Below are 20,766 nucleotides of genomic sequence, written 5' to 3' on the forward strand. Positions count from 1 at the left end.
GAACGTTCAGCGAACATTTCATGAATCGTGCGGCGGGAAGTTCGTTTATTTATTAAATGAACGAACATGAACAAGATTTTGTGTTCGTTTAATTAAATGAACGAACGTGAACAAAGGGCTCGTTCGTTCATTTACGTTTGTGATCGTTCGATTATATGTTCGTTTATGTTCGTTCATATATGTTCATTTATGTTCGTTCATTTATGTTCATTTATGTTCGAACAGATGGTAAGTTGAATATGTTACGAAGATTATTGAAGTTGTTTGGATTTCAAGAAGATTGTTTTGTTGAACAAATTAATTTTAAGACTTTATTATGTTCATATAACTTATTTATGATTTATGTATGTTTTTGTCATATTCGAATAAATTAATTCTAAAGTTACAGGTTATATTAATGAATTTTAAGTTTTTATTATTGTTGTTTACTTTTTTTTACATTCGTTTGTTGTGTTCGAATAAGTTTTTTTTTTTGTTTGTGTTGTTCGTTTATGTTCGTTCGTTCGTGTTTGATTATGTTCGTTTATTATTTAAATGAACGAACATGAACAAGCTATATTTCTTAATGAACGAACATGAACAAAAAAAATTTGTTCGTTTATGTTCGTGTTCATTTATTTTCGTTTATTTATTAAATGAACGAACATGAACATACCTCTGATTGTGTGTGTTTGGTTCATTTACAGACCTATGAAAGATTGTCTTTATTAACGGATTGGCATGCATAGCCATGCACATATACATTATGATAATTGGGGTGGCTTTACCAAGTTGCCTCTTACAGGGCGATATGTGGATAATACTGTGAACCCTATTCGCTGTCATGAATTCATTATTCCCGACGTGCCTAGATGGGATGAAGACTTAAAGAGAAGAGTGTTTACTCACGTTGATGCATATCGTATCCTTACTACCATAATTGCTCCTTGTAGTGGGGCATTTTGTAGGGGAAACATGATTCGGTCATTTATTTTGTTAGGTCTAGTTATATGTGGTTTAATCGTTTGTCTCATATACAAGATCCTCCTTCAAAGGCGGGGAAAATAATTGCTAAATTACGGGCCATTCCGAATATTAAGATTTTTTCATGGCGTGTAGCTCGTGATGCTTTACCTATTCGTAAGTGCTACTGCTTGAAGGCTGCAGGATTATCTGATGGTATTTGTTCTACGTGTGAGGTCAATGAGGAGTCAGTTATTCACGTTGTTTGCTCATGTCCAAGGTCTCAGGAAGCTCTTTGTTTGGTTGGCTACTCTGCTCGAGTTTTCCTTAGTAGCAGCGATGATCCCCTTCTTTGGTTCGAGAAGTACTTCCTAGTTCTTGGTGATGAGCAGTTTGTTGGCTTTGTTATGCTTCTTTGGAACTTGTGGAATGGTCGTAATTCATTCATTCATGAGGGTAATTTACAACTGGCTTGGCTTCTTGTCACAAATGCCCAACTTCATTGTGATTTTCATTGGTCTCAAGTCCTGAGTTCTGTTGGGGTTACTAATCTTGCTGAGTTGGTCACTGAGCTTTGGGTTTTCATTGGCAATCTCCTGTTAATGGTGTTGTGAAAGTTAATTTAGATGGCTCATATGATTTGAGTCGAGGCATTATTACGGTGGGAGTCGTTGCTCGAGACCACAAGAGCCATGTGTTGGGCAGACTTGCGCAGACTACAAGTGTGGTGTCTGATCCTACTTTGGCAAAGGTTCACGCGTTCATCGCTGCGTTGAATTTGATCGTAGAACGAGGTTGGGTTAATGTTCATTTTGAATCTGATTGTGATGTCTTGGTTAATAAGTTACTTCGCGACAATGAGGATATTTCTTTAGTTCAACGTTCTTGTAATGTGGTAGCTGATTGTTTAGCTAAATGGGTTCTTTATTCTTTGTCTTTGTTATTTTTTACTCGGTTTGTCCCGAGATTATTGCTTCGGAGGTATTGAGCGATGTACAATTTATTTAATTCAATATAGCTTGGGCACTCTTTTCCCCTCGTAGGATCAACACTTTGGTGTTGGGTAAGAGGGATTTTTAAAGAGCCCGTTAACTTTCAAAAAAGATTAAATAAGAATAAGATATATTTTTTAAGTTAAAATAAGATTAAACTATATTTTTTAATAAAATAAAAAATATATATTTAATAAGTTAAGATAAAAATAATATATATTTTTTAATGTTAATAAGTGAATATAATTTAGTATTTGTATTTAAATTAAAATATTACAAATTTACACAATGATACATAATATATATCATATATTGTATGCCTCTGACCAAAAATATAAGTTATACCTCTGACCAAAAATATAAGTTGGCCCAGCGGTTAAACAATGACACCATCATCTCATAAGGCCCAGTATGAACCCTATTTCATGCAATTGTTGTGCGTTTGAATTTCTTTCATAGGGTGACATATGTCATCCTATTATTGGTAAAAAGTATATTAAATTAAAAATAAATTAAAATATAATTAATTATCTAATTAGATGATGACACATGGTTTCATTTGATTCGATGATTATATTTATTTTAATTTATTAAAATTAAGACCAAATTAATATAATATATAAATATCAGTGACTAGATGTGTAATTATACCAAATGCTTTAACTACCACATCACAATATCCGTTAAATGTTAACGACTACTGATTTGATTGAATACGATTAAATAGTTAAGTTGTCTGATTGACAAAATTAAAAGATTTTTTATAAAAGTAAAATGATTAAATAATTAAGTGATCAATGGTATATAGTTTACCCTTATGAGAAAATAAATTAGAATACAAATATTCATATTCCGAGTAAACTATAAATTTTAAATTTATATGCCTTTCAGCAATTCCAGAACATGAGCGAACCCGGTTCAATATCGACCATTTAGTCGAAGAATCGAAAACGAGCATTTTTAATCATCTTGAAAATCAGACTTTGTTCAATCTACCAAAAACTTCCAATTTATATAAGTATTTCAGTATCTAATAATCTAATAGAAAATATTCAGCTGTAAACTAACCATATCCAGGAAAACAATGTCAGCAGTAAAATGTGGTGTCCTAACTTTGGTTGTTTCCTTGTTCAGCTGGCAGGTCCGGTCCAAGCCGGAGGAAGGCGGTCCAATGCCACAGGAGGCATGCCACAGACGTTGATGTCGATTGGGTACAAGCGGTATTTAATATCCAAGTCGTTGAAGATCTTAACCAGCTCTTCCAACAAAAGAGCCCTTCTTGTAAACCTCTCTCCCATGTCTTGGTGGTTCATTCTATGCGTCACCCATATCGCTATCCTTACTCGATTCAACACTTCGAGTTCCTTGAATACAATCATCGTATCTTGATACCAGTGGTCACTCTTAAGCTCGATGTAACTGCAGCAGGAGATATTCGAATATTAATAATGTTAATACAGTTCATAGACGCATTCAAGCAAGCATACTAAGATGAACTATCACACCTAGTACAAACATACATTTCCCTCGTGCTCATTCGTGTCATGATAGGCACACCGGAATACCGAAAGATAGATGATTTACTCAACTAGGCCATATAAGTTTATGAAGATCATATAATTTTGTTACCTATATCATACTAAGTTTTATGGCACATCTACTGTTATTCACTGGATTTAAGGGGACAAATATGTGCATATCTAACATCTGATTACCTATTTAATGAGGACTACTTTAGATCATTTTGAAAAGCATCCAATAGGGAAGGTTTGGAGCTAATTGAATGTCTTAATTGATGTTTGATTTATAAAAACATGCATATCTATCTATCTATCCATCTATCTATCTAGGTAGATAAACATGCAATATCTTATGCATGCATCTAGGTAGGTAGGCATGTTTATATATATATATATATACAATAAGGGAGTAAATAATACAACAAAGCATGGATTCCCTATTCTTACCACCCAATTCTTGAGGGCTTTCTTGGTAATTCTCTTGCTTTCAGATGCTCCTTCAAAGAGACTCATTGTCTTCAAAGCCTCGTCTTCTTGCAGAAAGCGTTCGATGTCCTCCAAGTATATGAACCTAAGAAGACAATTATTAGCATTACACTGATGAAAAAAAAAACCTCATTAGTGCATGTGTTCATAAGGACTCAAGCCAAAACAGTACTTAATATCATATAACCTGCAAGTCATCAGTCAAAGTTTTAAGATAAAATCTATATGAAGTTTAAAACTGGCTGAAAGAAGTTTAAGGCAAAGCTGCATGAATAAGATATTGCATAACTAGTGGGGCTCATGGAAATACCGTGATCCCGGCTTAGCAACATTCTGGAAGATTTTCCTTGCTGCAGCTTTTGCCTCGTATTCATTTCTAATTTGTCCCGCAGGCTCGTCTTCATAAGATGAATGCTGGATCTGCTCATCTAAAGTGGAAAGAGCTCCGTGGTGGATTATATTCATCAATCTTTTCATATTCCAAGCAGATGCATTTTTATGATTCAGTTTGTGCAAGTGGTCAATAGAAATTCCCTGATCATCCTTATCTCCCGTCCAGGCAGAAAGCGGTGACAGCATAGGGCTTTTTCCTCGAGGAGTTTTCTGGATTCGCCCGCTCCCTATTGGTTTCCCGTAATGGGGTGATGAAACGGTGGACGTCTTGAGCCCAGGAGGAATTGTGGCACCGGCTTTCTGTAGGTTCATAATCTCATTCGCTATTCTTTCTTCCTCCTCCTCTGCCCTTTGAATCTCAACTAAAGGAGGACCTGAAAGCGTCTCAATTGCGTACTGTATGAACAAAGAATCCTGGATTCGATTGAAGTAAGTACTCACATGAAAAGATGATGCTAATACCTTAACCAAAAGGGTCTTCACTAGCCACACCATTACACCAATCAAAAGACAAACCAAACCTTTGGTCACATATCTAAGGACCGAACTGCTAGTTTCCCTTTGAAGCTTCTTGTCAAACAAGAAATGCCAAGGAATCAAAACCAACCCTAACCACAAGCAATTTCGAACTGGTTTCCTCACTCCATAAACAAAATACATCACCCTTTTCCTCAAAAGAAAGTTCCTCTCTATAAAAAAACACAATTATCTTTATTATCCAACTTGAAACCAATCTACCACATATTAATACCAAAACCATCACTTCCCATTTCCATAACATGAGCTTCCATAGAGTTTTCTCCTTTAAATAAGGAATTGTAAGACTACAAACTAGTGCAGCGATAATCAAAATCAAACTTAACCATTCAAGCAAAACCAGAACACTAAACTTATCTTTCTTAAACTCATCAGGAAAATCTTCTTCAAGCAATGGATCATCATCATCTTCCTCCATGCTTTTCCCAAGAAGCCCAGATCTGTTTATCTGCCTTGACTTCCCTGGACCGGATTTGGATGACTTTGGCTCCCCTTTTTCCGGCGTAGGAGGGTCCATTAACCTGGACTTTGTCTTCTTCTTACGGGATGGTTTTCAAAAGACACCTTTTGAAGAGCAGCCGCCGATTGCGACGGTGATTCGGCCACTGCAGGCAGTACACCGCCGAGATGGGGTGGCTCATTAAGTTCATCCATTTCCAAATCCATATCTAATGAGAACTCACCTGAAGCTTTTTGTTTTTGCAGACACTGACCGATCAACTTCGACGGCGGAACTTCCATTGCTGCTTGCTTGCTTTGCATAAAATCGAAGTCTTCGCTTTACATGTTACTATTATTACCACTGCTGCCAGTACCGTTCATGTTCCCATTTGCTTTCTTCCAGCTGCTTTCGATTTTCTCATCGTCGTTCCAGAAATCATAGGTTGACTCCCTCCAAATCTTACCTCCGGCGGCGGTGATGCTCCGCCGGAAGCAGGAGTACTACCGTCATTGCTTCTGTCCTCGATTTTCAAGATTATTTCTTCCCGGTCTCCCGAATTAACGGCCATGATTTTCCGATCTTAAGCCAGTATAAACAGACAAAGAATCATATAATTAAAAAAATGGGGTCGGAAATATTTAATGAAGAAGACAGTCCGAGTTCAAAGAGGCACACTTTGTTTTATCAGGGTGGTGGAAAGATGAAAGCTGGTGTTTGATTCCTGAGAAAATGCAAGAAAACCCTTTTCGTTTTTTCTTGTTGACGCGTGTTATGAGCGGGTGAAGTATAAAAGATGGGAAAATTTTTAAATGACTAAATAATAAAAAATGCCTTATAATATACGATTTTAACTAAAATTTTTTGATTTGTCAAAATGACCAATAAAATCGCAATGAGAAATAAAAATCGCAATGAGAAATAAAAATCGCAATGCGATCTCCAGAATCGTAATGCGATAGTACAAATTCGCATTGTGATTTTTCAGAATCGCAACGCGAATATGAAAATCACAACGCGAACATATAAATAGCAACGCGATTCTGACTATCGCAACGAGTATCCGTAAAATCGCAACGCGTATCCGTAAATCGCAATGACAATACGTAAAATCGCAACGCGTATCCGTAAATCGCAACGAGAATACGTAAATCGCAACGCGTATCTGTAAATCGCAATGAGAATATATAAATCGCAACGACAATACGTAAAATCGCAACGCGTATCCGTAAAATCGCAACGCGTATCCGTAAATCGCAACGTGATTTTTAAATTCATTCGGAACACTGAACCGCCCACAGTATATCCCGTAATCGCAACTCATAACCTAAAACCTAAAATCACAACTCAGTCCCATCTCCATCTCTCACTCTCTACGGCGAAATCCGTCCCCATCTCCAAAGATTTCCGTCCCCATCTCCGGCGAAATCCCTCACAACCATTCACGGTCAGAAATCCCTCACAATCATTCAGAAATGAAAAATCAACCTCCGAGGGTTAGTTTTTTTAATTATTTTTATTTTGAAATTTTTGCATCATTTTAGGTTTTTCATATTGAAATTGATGATAAGTTTACTGGTAATTTCAATAATAGATTAACCATTTCACTTAGATTTCTTATTAAATTCATTCGATTGCTGCCAATACTGCTAAACTGTTTAGTCTTTAACCCTGTGAAGTTAGTATTTATCTTTGTTTTGTCTTTTGGTTGAAGTAATGCAATCCATTAAAGTTTTAATTTGCAGAAGAAGAATAGTTTCTAAACTTAAAATCGCAACATGAAAATGAAAATCGCAATACGAAAATGACTATCGCAACGAGAGAAATGAAAATCGCAACGAGAGAATCGCAACGCGAAATGAAAATCGCAACGAGATAATCGCAACGCGAAACCAAAATCGCATTGCGATTTTCATTTCGCGTTGCGATTCTCTCGTTGCGATAGTCATTTCCGCGTTGCGATAGTCATTCTCTCGTTGCGATTTTCATTTCAACCAAAAGACAAAACAATGTTGCAAATTTTAGTTTCAAGAATAAACTACTACTCTTTTTGTTTATTATTTTTGGTATATCTTCACAGTGTAGTTTTTGGTATATCTAACTTGGTATGTTTATTGTTTTTGTAGAAATTTTTTTCGGTTTCATTGACATTAAGGAATAAAGTTAGCCTAGCCACTATAATTGCTTCGAAGCTTTTACCTGCACAAAGAAAATTGTTTGAGGAAACCTGCTTCGGGCCATGACTGAGAGTACAGCATCCGGGTGGAGATGCTAATTTGACCCATTTGTGGCTTCATACCATGACTAGCGATCTACCCGACAGTATACAACGTGGTGAGTAAGAGATATGGTTTCATTTTCCACTGGCGTATACTTGTTTTGGGCGGAAGGAGTTCTGCTTAATCACTGGTCTACGATTCGGACACGATGATGTAGGCCGGTACACTCGTCATATCACCCGCCCATCATGGTTATCCCGGGTTTTTCCTGATGAGTCAATAGAGAAGTCGAACTTACACGTCGATGACCTGAAGAAATTGTTTAATAAGAAAGATGGTTTTACTCGGATGAATGACGTCGATGTTGTCCGAGTATGCCTTCTAGTACTTTTGTATGCCGGCTTTTTAGACAGAGAGGCCAGACAACCTATTCCTCAGGAGCTAATATTATTGGTAGAGGACCTAAATGCATGGAATCTGTTTCCGTGGGGTTCGTATATATGGAAAGCTACCTAGACTAAGTTGTCGTCTACCTTTGATGACCGCAAAAGTTTGCGTGGCAATGGGTCGAAATACACTTTGTCAGGCTTTGTTTGGGCCTTTAAGGTAAGAATTTCTATATAATGTTTTCAAAATTATGATTAATTATTTAACAATTACTAATGTTTGTTATTATATTGTTTGTAGATTTGGATATTCGAGGCTTTCCCCAGCATGCGGGCATATGCATTAAAAACTTCAAATGATATTCCTAGGGCTATTTCCTGGAAGAGGAAACGTCTGTTGGATTGGGAAGACTTAATACCATATGCGATAATAAATAATGTAAGTTAACACAAATACTATCATATATAAACAAGTTATTAATAGTAGACGTTTAACTTTGTTTGAGTTTTTATATTTTTAGGAGGCCAACACTCCATTACAGAGACTGACACCCACAGAGGCTGAGCTTGCCACTGATTGGTGGCAAGCTAGTCAGCGTTTTTTTGATGGCACGAATGATGAGCAGCCTCCACTTCCTCCACTTCGAGAGCCATCACCTCACCCAGAGCCTTCACCTGATCGACCCGACTATACACCTCTACAATGAGAGCCATCACCTATCCCGTCACATCATCGAGCCTCTTCTCCAACATCACCTCATGATAGGCGGCCGGCAAAGATGCCACGACTTCTATCTCCCTGTTCTCCACCTCCACCTCCACGGGATGAGTCAAGGGAGTTACGTGATGAGGTCAATGCCTTGCGTGAGGAGATCGGTACTCTACGCGATAACGATTGTGCATGGTGTGTGGAGGTGTCTACTTTACGTGGTGAGGTTGCCGCTCTACGTGAGATGGTAGTATCGTTGCAGAATGAGGTTCATACTCTACGCAACGAGGTAAGTTTAAGATTTTTCATATTTAACTTGATGATAAATTTACTCGTAATTTCACTTAGATTAACCATTTCACTTAGATTGCTTAGTAAATTTATTCGGTTGCTGCCAATACTGCTAAACTGTTTATTCTTTAACACTGTGAAGTTAGTATTTGTCTTTTGTTTTGTCTTTTGGTTGAAAGTAAATTTGTTTGGTTGCTGCCAATTCTACTAAACTGTGTATTCTTTAACACTGTGAAGTTAGTATTTGTCTTTGTTTTATCTTTTGGTTGAAAGTAAATTTGTTCGGTTGCTACCAATTCTGCTAAACTGTGTATTCACGTTGCGATTTTAAGTTCCAGAAACTATTCTTCTTCTGCAAATTGAAACTTGAATGAATTGCATTACTTCAACCAATAGATAAAGACAAATACTAATTTGACAGTGTTGCAAGTTTGAAACATATTTGTCTTTGTTATCTGATGCATTTTGTGAACTATGATAGAATAATGACTTGGGTGAATACAATGCAAGTTTGAAACATATTTGTCTTTGTTTTCACTGTTTAAATATCATGTCCGTTTATTTACTGATTTTTGTATTTAATTATTTAGCGGCCCGATAAGATGGATGCTTTACGTCGGGTTTTTCTTGCACGACGGAGTTCACGCATCAGACGGCGTGCACGTGCTATTAAGTCTTCGTACACCCCAATAGTGCGAAGACACCACAAGAAGAAGCCCGACTCGCCTGTCATCCCTCAAGAGTCCACTCTTATCGTTGAAGAGGCCCCTATCATTCCTCGAGAGTCCCCTTCCACCGTTCAAGAGGCCACTGTCATCGTTGAAGAGGTCCCTCCCACCATTCAAGAGCCCGATTCACATGGCGTCATATGTAAGATTCTTGAGAAACCCTCTGACGTGCCGGACATGAGGGATGAGAGTTGGCTCTCGTATGAGTTACCGGCCAGTACCATTCCGGTATCTGAAGTGGAGAGGAGACAACTACCGGACACAATTCTGGATAACACCCTTTGGGCTAAGACCGCAGTTGATTTTTATCTACATGAGTGGAGCCAGAGGTGTTTCACTGACATATGCAAGCTCAACGATGATATATATTTGTTGCTTGATCGGTCTTGGTGGGGCGTATTATTAGGGGTCGAAGACAATGGCTATTTCGATGGAGGGGTAAGTCTTATATTTTTCTTATATTTCAATTTGATTATTTTTTTTAAATTTATGTAAGTCACTAATATATGTCTTTCTTTTGTAAAACAGCATATCGATGCGTGGGTGTCACGTCTTCTAATAATTAGGAAACTTAAGAAAAATAAAAGAAATACACGATATACAATTATGCCGACATCTTTTAACACCGTTCACTTGAAGAATCAACGAGATGAATCATTTGCGTTGGGCAATGGACAAGCTAAACTTTATCCTGCATGGTGGGAGGTCGATAAGGTTAGTATTTATTTTAGATTGAGTTTAAAGGTATTCATAAATAAGTGCGCAAATGAATGAATTATTACTTATGATTGCAGGTGTTTATCCCTATTTTGGAACGTAAACATTGGCTTCTCATCGAGCTTCAGCTCCCATCCCTTAAGGCAATAGTATATGACAGCATGATAAATTACATATCATTGACTGATTTAAGAGATATTATTAAGGGATGGAGCTCTCATTTGGCTAAATTATTGGACTCGTTCTGGAAACAAGAAGCCAAAGAAGCTCAATATTACAGTTAGCAGAGACAAGACCGCACCACAACAAACGGAAGGAGCCAGAGGGGATTGTGGTCCTCTCGTATGCTTAGCGTTGGAGCGTTTGATCACAAGAAGTATAAAGTATCTACCTCCCACAGATAGAGATAGAGCTGCAGTAGGCTTGTGGTTTCGGCATTATATGGCTAGATCGATATATACGAGACGCTGCCTACCTGCATCCGCGTTATAAAAATATCCATAAACAATTGGTAAGTTTATAGGCTTTTGGTTTGAAAATGTTTGGTTAAGTACCTAGAATTCAATAATTTGTTGTTTGTAGGTTTTAGATGTGTAGAAAGTGTTGTTTGAGCAAATGTTTGGTTTCTGCAGGTTAATCTCAGAAGTGAGCTGCGTGAAAATGATGTATGGCTGCAAAAGTTGATTCAATAGTAGATGAGGAAATAAGAATTATTGCTTATTTTTTGATTGTTTAATTTATTTGTAAAAGATGATTTGTAAAAGTTGATTTGTTTAATTGATGTGAACATAATTCTTATTTGTGCTTGTTTAATTGATTGAAATGTAATGGTTGATTTTGTTGATTTCAATCTGCATTATGTTGAAGGCAAAAATGACTATCGCAATGCGAAATGAAAATCGCAACGAGAGAATCGCAATGCGAAATGAAAATTGCAATGAGGGAATCGTAAAGCAAAATGAAAATCTCAATGCAAATTTAGTTTCGCGTTGCGATTTTAGTTTCGCGTTGCGATTTTGTCGTTGCGATTTTCATTTCGCATTGCGATTCTCTCGTTGCGATTTTCATTTCGCATTGCGATAGTCATTTCCGCGTTGCGATATTCATATTCGCGTTGCGATTTTCACGTTGCGATTTTCATTTCGTATAGCGATTCTCTCGTTGCGATAGTAATTTCCGCGTTGCGATAGACATTAAGATGATTGTGAACGTCATTTCTGTGTTGCGATAGTCAAATGAATGCCTAATAAGTGATAACAACTGAACAGATCATAGCAATTTTCAAACTCAAGTTACTAATACATGCCTAACTGAAAATGTTAAAAGTTCACACATAAAATCCACATAATACAACGTTTGCATTTAAAAATCACCTAAGTTAACAGTCCCAAAAGGTAAAGCCGATTGTGATTGGGATTTTAAAGATGATTACGATTTTGATTGTCTTTTGTTTGACACCATATGAGCTTTGGATTTTGATGAGGATCCATATTTTGGTAGAGGAAAAGATGATTGTGATGACACTGGTGATCCACATGTCAACCTTGTATGACCACTTTCCTTGCACCGAATACATGTCAATCTCTTCTTCTCTTCACCTTTAGACGGTATACGATCTTGACTTTTTGGTCGGCCAGGTAGCCTTCTGTCCATGGCTGGTGGCAAAACTGTTTGTAAGTCATCTGGTATGTCCCACTCAGAAGGATGTGGAATAGGGTAGACAATCTCGCCATAAGTTTGTCGATATACTTCTGTAGTGTAGTAATCCATAGCGTATGCACTTGAATCATCTTGGTTTAGATGAAGAGAAACTTTTATAACATGGCCACACGGATAACCAGATGTTTGCCATTTCATACAACTACACGTCTTTGCATTTAGATCGACAAGCCCATTTAAGTTATTATCCAGTACTTCAAACAAAGTGTTTGAACATGGTTCAACTCTCCATGACGTTGACTTCACAACATGTTTCGTTATCTTTTTTTCTGTCCATGGTGTAACACGATGTTCCAATGTTCCTGTAAATTTAAATAAATAATACTTAGTAAAATATATGATAAGTTACGAATTTAAAGAAATAATACCTGCATGGTTTCTTTTCTTGTAGTACCACTGTTGAATAGAGGCTCGAAAAAACTCCATTAACATAGTAATGGGTAATTGCCGGGAATGACGACTTAGAGCGTTGATTGATTCTGCACTATTAGACGTCATGAAACCATATATTGCTCTAAGTTGATGTACTCTTGACATCTTTCAAACATGACATCATCTAGTGTTTGAGCACACTGAGGCAAAACACGTCTTAAACAGTTTATATGCTTATTAAAATCCACTTTTCGATAAGCTTTTACAGCCTTCCAGTATATCCATTTGTGATTTTTTATACCAACAGACCTTGATTTTAGATTTCTATACAAATGAACACCACAAAGTCCATGAAAAGCATCTGGGAAACACCTTCTAACAGTGTTGTCAATTGAGTTTGCCCTATCGGATATGATTGTCAGATTGCTAATAGGACCTATGCAATCCCTAAGATGCCCCATAAACCATGTCCATGAATCAGAGGTTTCAGATTTGCCAACCCCGTAAGCTATTGGCAGTATCCCATTGTTAGCATCCATGGCTACTGCTAATAAGTTTACTCCAAGGTATCAACCTTTTAAATGTGCTCCGTCAACTATAATAACTGGGCGCATGCAATTAATAAACGAACGAATCTACAAAATCATATACACAAGAAATATAATCATTTAAATGTGAAATGCATGTAACTAACAAAAATGAGTCAACATCAACTCAACAATAAGCCGAAAGTTTTGATACTAACCGCAGCACCAATGGCGATAAACAACAACTCAAAGCGTCCATCTCTATCTGTTTTGATATGAGTTACCGACCCAGGATTTTTCAGCTTTAAATTGTGACAATAACCCGGCAGTTGGGCAAACGATGCTTCTGGCGACCCCCTCAACAATTCCAAGGCATAACATTTGTCTCTCCAAGCTTGAGAATATGAGATACTAATCTTGAACCGAGCATTCATGTCAGTCATAATTTCATGTCCCCGATATACCCTACCATTAAAAAACATTAACTCCGCCAGAAAACCACCCAACACCTTTTTGTTTGCCTATCTATGGTGAGGAAAAACTTGGGTTCTTGAACATGTATGTTTATCAATAAAAGTCCTAACTTGAAACATTTCGCAATCTTTTATCCTCTTTGCAATCATACGCCACACACAGTTTTTGTCAATCATACACCTTGTTTCGAAACGATCTTTGCTTGATTTGTTAACTTTAGTTGATAGCCATCTTCCACACATTTCGTATACAAAGCTATCTTCAAGTCTTCCTTTGTATCAAAACAATCATCTTTCTGGATACGAATAATTTTTGTGTAACAATCAACTGCTATCTTTACCAACTCTTCTTCCGGTATCTGAAGTAATTCTGGCATATTCCAGTTATACTCTAGTGACATTTTCTTCGGGGACTTTTCTTTGGGGATTTCTTCTTCTTCTTTTTCTTCTTCAGTGTTATATGAATTACAGAATGGATGTTCAACATGTTCATTTACAGTCGTAACTTCCTCCTCATTATCATCAACAACATCTTCCTCGGCAACGGCTGTTTCATCATCAAAATTCGGGTATTGACCAATATCAAAATCATTACACGCAGGGTCTGTTTCTTCTTCTGAAAAATCATCAAAATCTGAGTATTGACCAAGATCAAAGTCCGGGTATTGACCAAGATCAAATTTCGAATACTGACTAGTACTCACAATTTTTTCTGTTGGCTCATCATCGTCTAACTGGTTAATACGAAAACCAGAATTTGGTGCTGAAAGTTGATTGGGATTTGGATTAGGGAAAGGTTGTGGGTTTTGAGATTGTGTTTGGTATTGGAAATATGGTGAAACAATATTTGCTTGGTGATGAAATTGTGGTGGAACCATTAAATTTTGAGCACCATAAATTGGGGTTGAAAAACTTAGTTGATTACTACCCGCTACTGACCCAACTTCACTTTTTCTAGGTTTAACAACATACAATGTAACATCATCACTTGAAACACTAATGTAAGCAATGAATCGTTCAACATCTTCATTGTCGGTTAACAAATAAACTTTACCATTTCTCTGATAAGATAGTCTAAATCCACTTAGGGGCTCTAAATTCAATTTATTTGCAACACGTAACATTAGAGTTTCATAAGTTAACTTTTTTAATGACATTTTTAGTTGAAGATTCATGGGTAAAGGCATATATTGTAAAACACCATGAACATTCTCCCATGACCCTCCAAAACACAAATCTATCCAAACATGATCAACATTAGATGTTTTCATTATTGTAAATTAATTTACTAAACAAACGAGCTGCGAAACTAAAACCTGTTGCCAGATGGGGAAGGATGTCGTTGGATATAGGAACGGATGTCGCTGGAGAGAGTGATAGATGGAGATGGAATGAGTTGCGATTTAGGGATTAGGTTATGAGTTACTGCTGCTGCGTAGTTATATACCCAAAACATTTATGTTGCGAAATTAAAACCTGTTGCGAATTCAGAAATCGAGTTGCGAATTTGAAATTCAGTATTGCGATAGTCAGAATCTCGTTGCGATTTACGTAATCGCGTTGCGATTTACGTATTCGCGTTGCGAATTAGGAAAATCGCAACGCGAATTTGGGAAATCGCAATGCGATAGTCAGAATCGCGTTGCGAATCTGGAAACTGATTTGCGATACCGGAGATCGCGTTGCGAATTATCGATCGTATTACGATTTAGTTGGTCATTTTGGCAAATTCAAAAAAAATTGATTAAAATCGTATATTATAAGGCATTTTTGGTCACTGAGGTTATTTTCTCAATTTTTAAAGCCTTACGCAGAGAGAGGGAGAGTTGAAAAAGAAAACGCAGGTGAGTGAGTGCCGACACTGGTCCCCGCTTACAGATATGTTTGCCGGATTATACAGTACATATTTATATTTGAATTGCTCACTTAATTTACCCTAATCTTAATCCTGCAACTACCAACAATTAAATGCAAATATGATATCATTAAAAGGTTCAAAAAAGATCTTAAAAACTTGTTTAAGGTAATTATTACCAAAATCAATATTTACTATATAGCTTTTATAAAGAGTGTAGGTATCTTTTTAAGATCAATGATGACATTTTTTTAATCTAACTAGAAAAAATTAGCTGATTCTATTCTCATATGTAATGGGGTAAGGGGAGGTAGGGTAGTAGGTTGTCCCTAACGTCAGGTTGAGAGTAACTTCCGTGAGAGAAATCCATTATGAATTGCCCTAAGTGGGACTCGAACCCACGACCACAAGGTTAAGAGCCTTACGCTCTATCAACTGAGCTAGACGGACAATTTTTAATCTAACTAGCAACTAAATTTTAAATTATATTAGAGTAAGTATATTTGACTAATTGATTAAATTACTTATTTTCATTTTTCTATATTTTTTTAGATTATAAATTTTAAATCTATTAAAAATATTTTTTATCATAAAATTCTCTTTTCTTAAATAAAATTAATATTAGATTTAAATTATATATATATATAAATAAAACTATGTTTTAAGGGAAATATTTAATGAGGAAGACAGCTTGAGTTTTCAAAAAAAAAAATCAAACTTTTTTATTTGGTGGTGGAAATGAGAAAACTTGGTGTTGTTTGACTGATCGGAAAATGCAAGAAAATATTTTTTTTCCGTCCCTTGTCGTTGTGCGTGTAATTGAAAGAGATTAATCTGTTGTCTTTCTCATTGCTAAACTGTGGAATATATACATGATTACAGGATATCAATTAGGCTACAATTAAGGAAACAAAGATATACATTCCAAACTAATGATACACACTATAAACAGAATATATTAAACATATATTCTAACACTCCCATGCAGTCTTAGCGGGAGGTTCACGTACGCTAAGGCTGTCTCGAAAATCATCGAATAACACCCGCGGGAGACCTTTCGTAAAGATGTCTGCAATCTGATATCGGGATGGAACATGAAGAACTCGTACCTCGCCCTTAGCGACCTTTTCACGAACAAAATAAATGTCTATCTCAATGTGTTTGGTGCGTTGATGTTGCACTAGATTACCTGACAAGTAAATAGCACTCACATTGTCACAATAGACGAGGGTAGCTTTTTGAATGGGACAATGTAGCTCAAGTAACAAATTTATGATCCAACAAGAGTCAGAAACCACATTAGTAACCCCTCGATACTCAGCCTCTGCACTAGAGCGTGATAATGTCAGCTGCCTTTTGGAGGACTACGAGATCAGGTTGTCCCCAAGAAGATACAGTAACCTGAAGTTGATCTTCTTGTGTCTGGGCACTCTCCCCAATCTGCATCGGTGTAAGAAACAAGCTTGCCAATAGAAGATTTATACAGATGTAAACCGTAGGACAAAGTACCCTGTAAATAGAGTAAGATACACTTTAGAGCACCCATATGCGCATTGCACGGATCATGTATGTGAAGGCACACTTGTTGAACTGCATAAGATATGTCAGGTCTCGTAAAAGTGAGATATTGGATAGCACCTGCAAGACTCCGATACTTAGTGGGATCCTCATATGGAGCATCATGAGTGGCACTAAGTTTAGATTTCGTGTCAACTGGTGTGTGATATGAGCTACAGTTAGCCATGCCAGCCCTGTCAATGATATCTGCAGCATATTATTTCTGAGACAAAAACATACCATTAGCATTACGAGTCACGGTAATCCCCAAAAAGAAACTCAAAGGATCATAGTCCTTCATTGTAAATTTAGAACCCAACACAGCCATAAAATCCCTCCGCAAGCGATCCAAAGACGCTGTTAGAATGATATCATCAACATATAATAGTATATAAGAAATATCATAGCCCTGTCTGTAGAAAAATAAGGAGTGATCAGATTTACTGTGAATGAACCCAATAGTGTCAACAAATTCTGCAAATAGTTGATACCAGGCCCGAGGAGCCTATTTTAGGCCATAGAGAGATTTCCTCAATAGACATACATGATCAGGGTGACTTTTTTCGCGAAAACCTATTGGCTGATGCATATAAATTGTTTCGTTGAGATAACCATGTAAGAAAGCATTCTTGACATCCAACTGATGTATGGGCCAAGAGTGAGAGAGAGCAATGCTAAGAACAGTACGAATAGTTATCGGTTTTACAACTGGACTGAAAGTCTCATCACAATCAACACCCTGCTGTTGTGTCTTGCCATCACCTACAAGATGGTCTTTATGCCGCTCAAAAGAACCATCAGATTTTCTTTTATGACGAAAAATCCACATAGATTTAATAACATTCACATCTTGGGGCCTTGGTACCAAATCCCATGTATGATTAGCAATAAGAGCATTAAATTCATCTAACATTGAAATGTTCCAATTCGGGTCACGAATAGCACTAACAGGGTCCTTTGGAATAGGGGAGATGTTAGGGGTGGTCATCGTGTTTAGATTGTGAAAGTACTTTGTGTTTGGTTTGATGATGCCATTTTTTGCTCGGGTGGTCATTTGGTGAGATGGGGTAGCAGGTTACCGAGGAGGGTTATTGGGCACAGGCTGGTGTGGGGCAGTATGCAGCAAAGGTGGGGGCTAATAATTCAGTCTAGTCTGTGACATAGGGCGTGAGTAAGGTGGACTGGGCTGGTGGGAGCTCTCAGTTTGGAGTGTGATAGTACCAGGTGAAGAAGAGGGCATGGAGAAGGGAGATGAGTCGAATTGCTCATGAGTAGTAATGGGTTGCTGTTGAGGAAATGAGGGTTGGGTGCTTTACAAATGGTGGAAGTAATTTAAAGGATTTGCATCCAGAAAATCATAGTCATGTGAATGTGGCGTGTGAAGTTTGGAAAAAGGGAATTCATTTTCAACAAATCTAACATGTCGACATATTATGATTTTTCCATTTGACATAACATAGCACTTTGAACCTCGATGATTTGGCATGGGTCCAAGATAGACACAAGGGGTGGACCTTTCTTGCAATTTCTGGATAGAAGCGGAAGGAAACAAAGAAAAACATAGACAACCAAAGATGCGTAGATCCGAGTAGATAGGATCACATTGATATAAAATCTGAGTGGGATATTTAAAACCTAAGACTTTGGTTGGAAGTATGTTTAGGAGGTATGTGGCCATTTCTAAAGCATGATGCCAAAAAGAGAGGGGCAAGGAGGCATGAGCAAGTAAGATCCAAATAATGTTATTGATTGATTTTATGTGTCGTTCGGATTTTCCATTTTGAGGAGATATGTGAGGACATGAGAGACGAAAAATCATGCCATGGTGATCAAAGAATTCTTTAAGAGTTCCATTAATATACTCTGTGCCATTGTCACATTGCAAAGTCTTAATGTTGTTCAAATTGAGTTCAGACAAGTCTATGAAAGGATATTTGTTCGCGTGTTGTGAGTACTATAAATTATACGCAAATAATGTGCAAGTATACACAATCGCTCAAGTAATATAATAATGAGTGAATATCGTCTCCACAGGGATTGGGTGAAATTACTAAAGTCTAACCAAAGAAATGCACTAAATTATCTAAGTATAGTTAGTCTTGATATATACAAATGTCACGGCAATGTAAATGTGTATGCTGGTGGATATGGAGTGATGGTCTGATGGTGTAGCAAATGGAAATGCAATGGCAATGATGGATGTTTAATGTTGAGTATGGTGAAATGTCAAGGCAATGAAAAATGGTAAAAATAGTAAATAAAAAGGGAATAGAATGTAAAGAAAATAATCCTCACGTGACAAGCTTCCAAGAGAATGAATGGTGGGGATTGATCTAAGGATGCTAAACTTATTTCTCAAGTATATTTAAGCTAACTGGTCTTTACTTACTCGACAGGGCTTTCCTACAGTGTTCTAAAGAACCTAACAGAATAGGATGCCAAGGCATCTGCTCTCACTCAACGATGTTGGCCAGCCTACCCTATTGATAGAGACACCCTTTTTAGTCGTTGAGATCCTAGCCTAGCCTCTTTCGAGATCTAAGGGATTAAGTTATAATATTCCTAGGTCGGTTCAAAGCCCCTTGAAAATACTATAACCCATTGCTTATGAGGATCTTATCTTGCGTTTCTTCCGAATACTTACAAGTATTTTTAGTCTAGGATTCTTTCGAATACCTAACCTTCATCTAAGAAATGGACATTTCCATGCCTCTTACAAGCCTAGATGGTGAAGCATTCATAAGCAAAGCAAATAAAGAACCAAAATAAACTTAAATATACCATTAAAAATAAAGTTCAAACAACCATTAAATCAACCACCTCCAAATAAGTTAGTTCATGGTGGGGTTCAAAATATCCAAACACAAAGTCATGAAAATATTTGTTCCAACAACCCACAAATAAATATAAAATAGCAGTAAAAAGGGAAGTTGAGAAGAAGCCTTCGACGCGCCACCGGAGGTCTCCTCTCGACCACCGTAAACCACCTAGCTCGCTAGCTCCTTTCGGCTCCTAGCTCGCCACTCCTTGGAGCTTTATCAATGGAGGAATATCCCAAGGAAGAATAAAGGAAAAGAGAAAATAAAAATGTGATTTTTGCTACCGTATGTGTCCTTCTCTCCTCCCCCATGAGGTGTCATATATAATAAAAAATATATAGGGAAAATGATGAGGTTGTTGGGTGCAAAATACCCCTCATACCCCTAGAATCACATGTTGGGTGTGAACCTTATCCTCCAAGTGGCAGTGGTCCTTTGGCAGCTCTGGCAGGCGGTTACACCAGTCCTTCACGTGCAGAGACAGCTGTCTAGTGCCAGCTGTCCTTGTGCAGAAATATTTTTTGTCTTTTTCTACGCCGGAAATGCCAAGGCATTTCAATATGCTTTAGCAACATGTGATGCCGCGGCATTACTTCCCAAAGAATCCTTTTTTCTTGTTATTCCCTGCACACCACAAACAAATTGCACATTTCCCTCAAACAGCACCATTAAGAAATAAAATAGCACAACTACCACAAATGCACTATATGCAACTACATGATCCTAAAATGCCTAAAATGAGCTTTTAAACAAAGAATAACTTAAGTGAAAAAGGCCTTAAAAGTAGCCTTTTTAGGAAGTTAACACACCCCCAAACTTAAACTATTTCTTGTCCTCAAGCAATGGATAACAGTTACATAAGCAGAATGTCATGGCAATTTTCTACAGTAGGGGCGTAGGAAAAAATTGAATTTCAACCCTCAGAAAAAAATAAGCTTCAACATGCTAGACTTATCAAGAATTCAAGTACTTTTCCCTAGGTCAAGATCCCTTGTGGTAGTGTGTGTGCGTGATTGTATCCAATCTATACTTAGCAAACTTAGACTATTTCTAATCAAGCCCCCTAGTTTTTGCCAAGGCATTTA

General features: G+C 37.2%; 1 pseudogene; it reads right to left on the reverse strand.

Annotated features, from left to right (window-relative positions):
- Positions 1-2,992: 2,992 nt before the first annotated feature.
- LOC120143963 lies at positions 2,993-6,070 on the reverse strand (annotated as a pseudogene).
- Positions 6,071-20,766: the final 14,696 nt, after the last annotated feature.

The sequence above is a fragment of the Hibiscus syriacus genome, unplaced genomic scaffold, assembly GCF_006381635.1.
Source record: "Hibiscus syriacus cultivar Baekdansim isolate YM2019G1 unplaced genomic scaffold, ASM638163v2 tig00110865_pilon, whole genome shotgun sequence".
NCBI lineage: Eukaryota > Viridiplantae > Streptophyta > Magnoliopsida > Malvales > Malvaceae > Hibiscus > Hibiscus syriacus.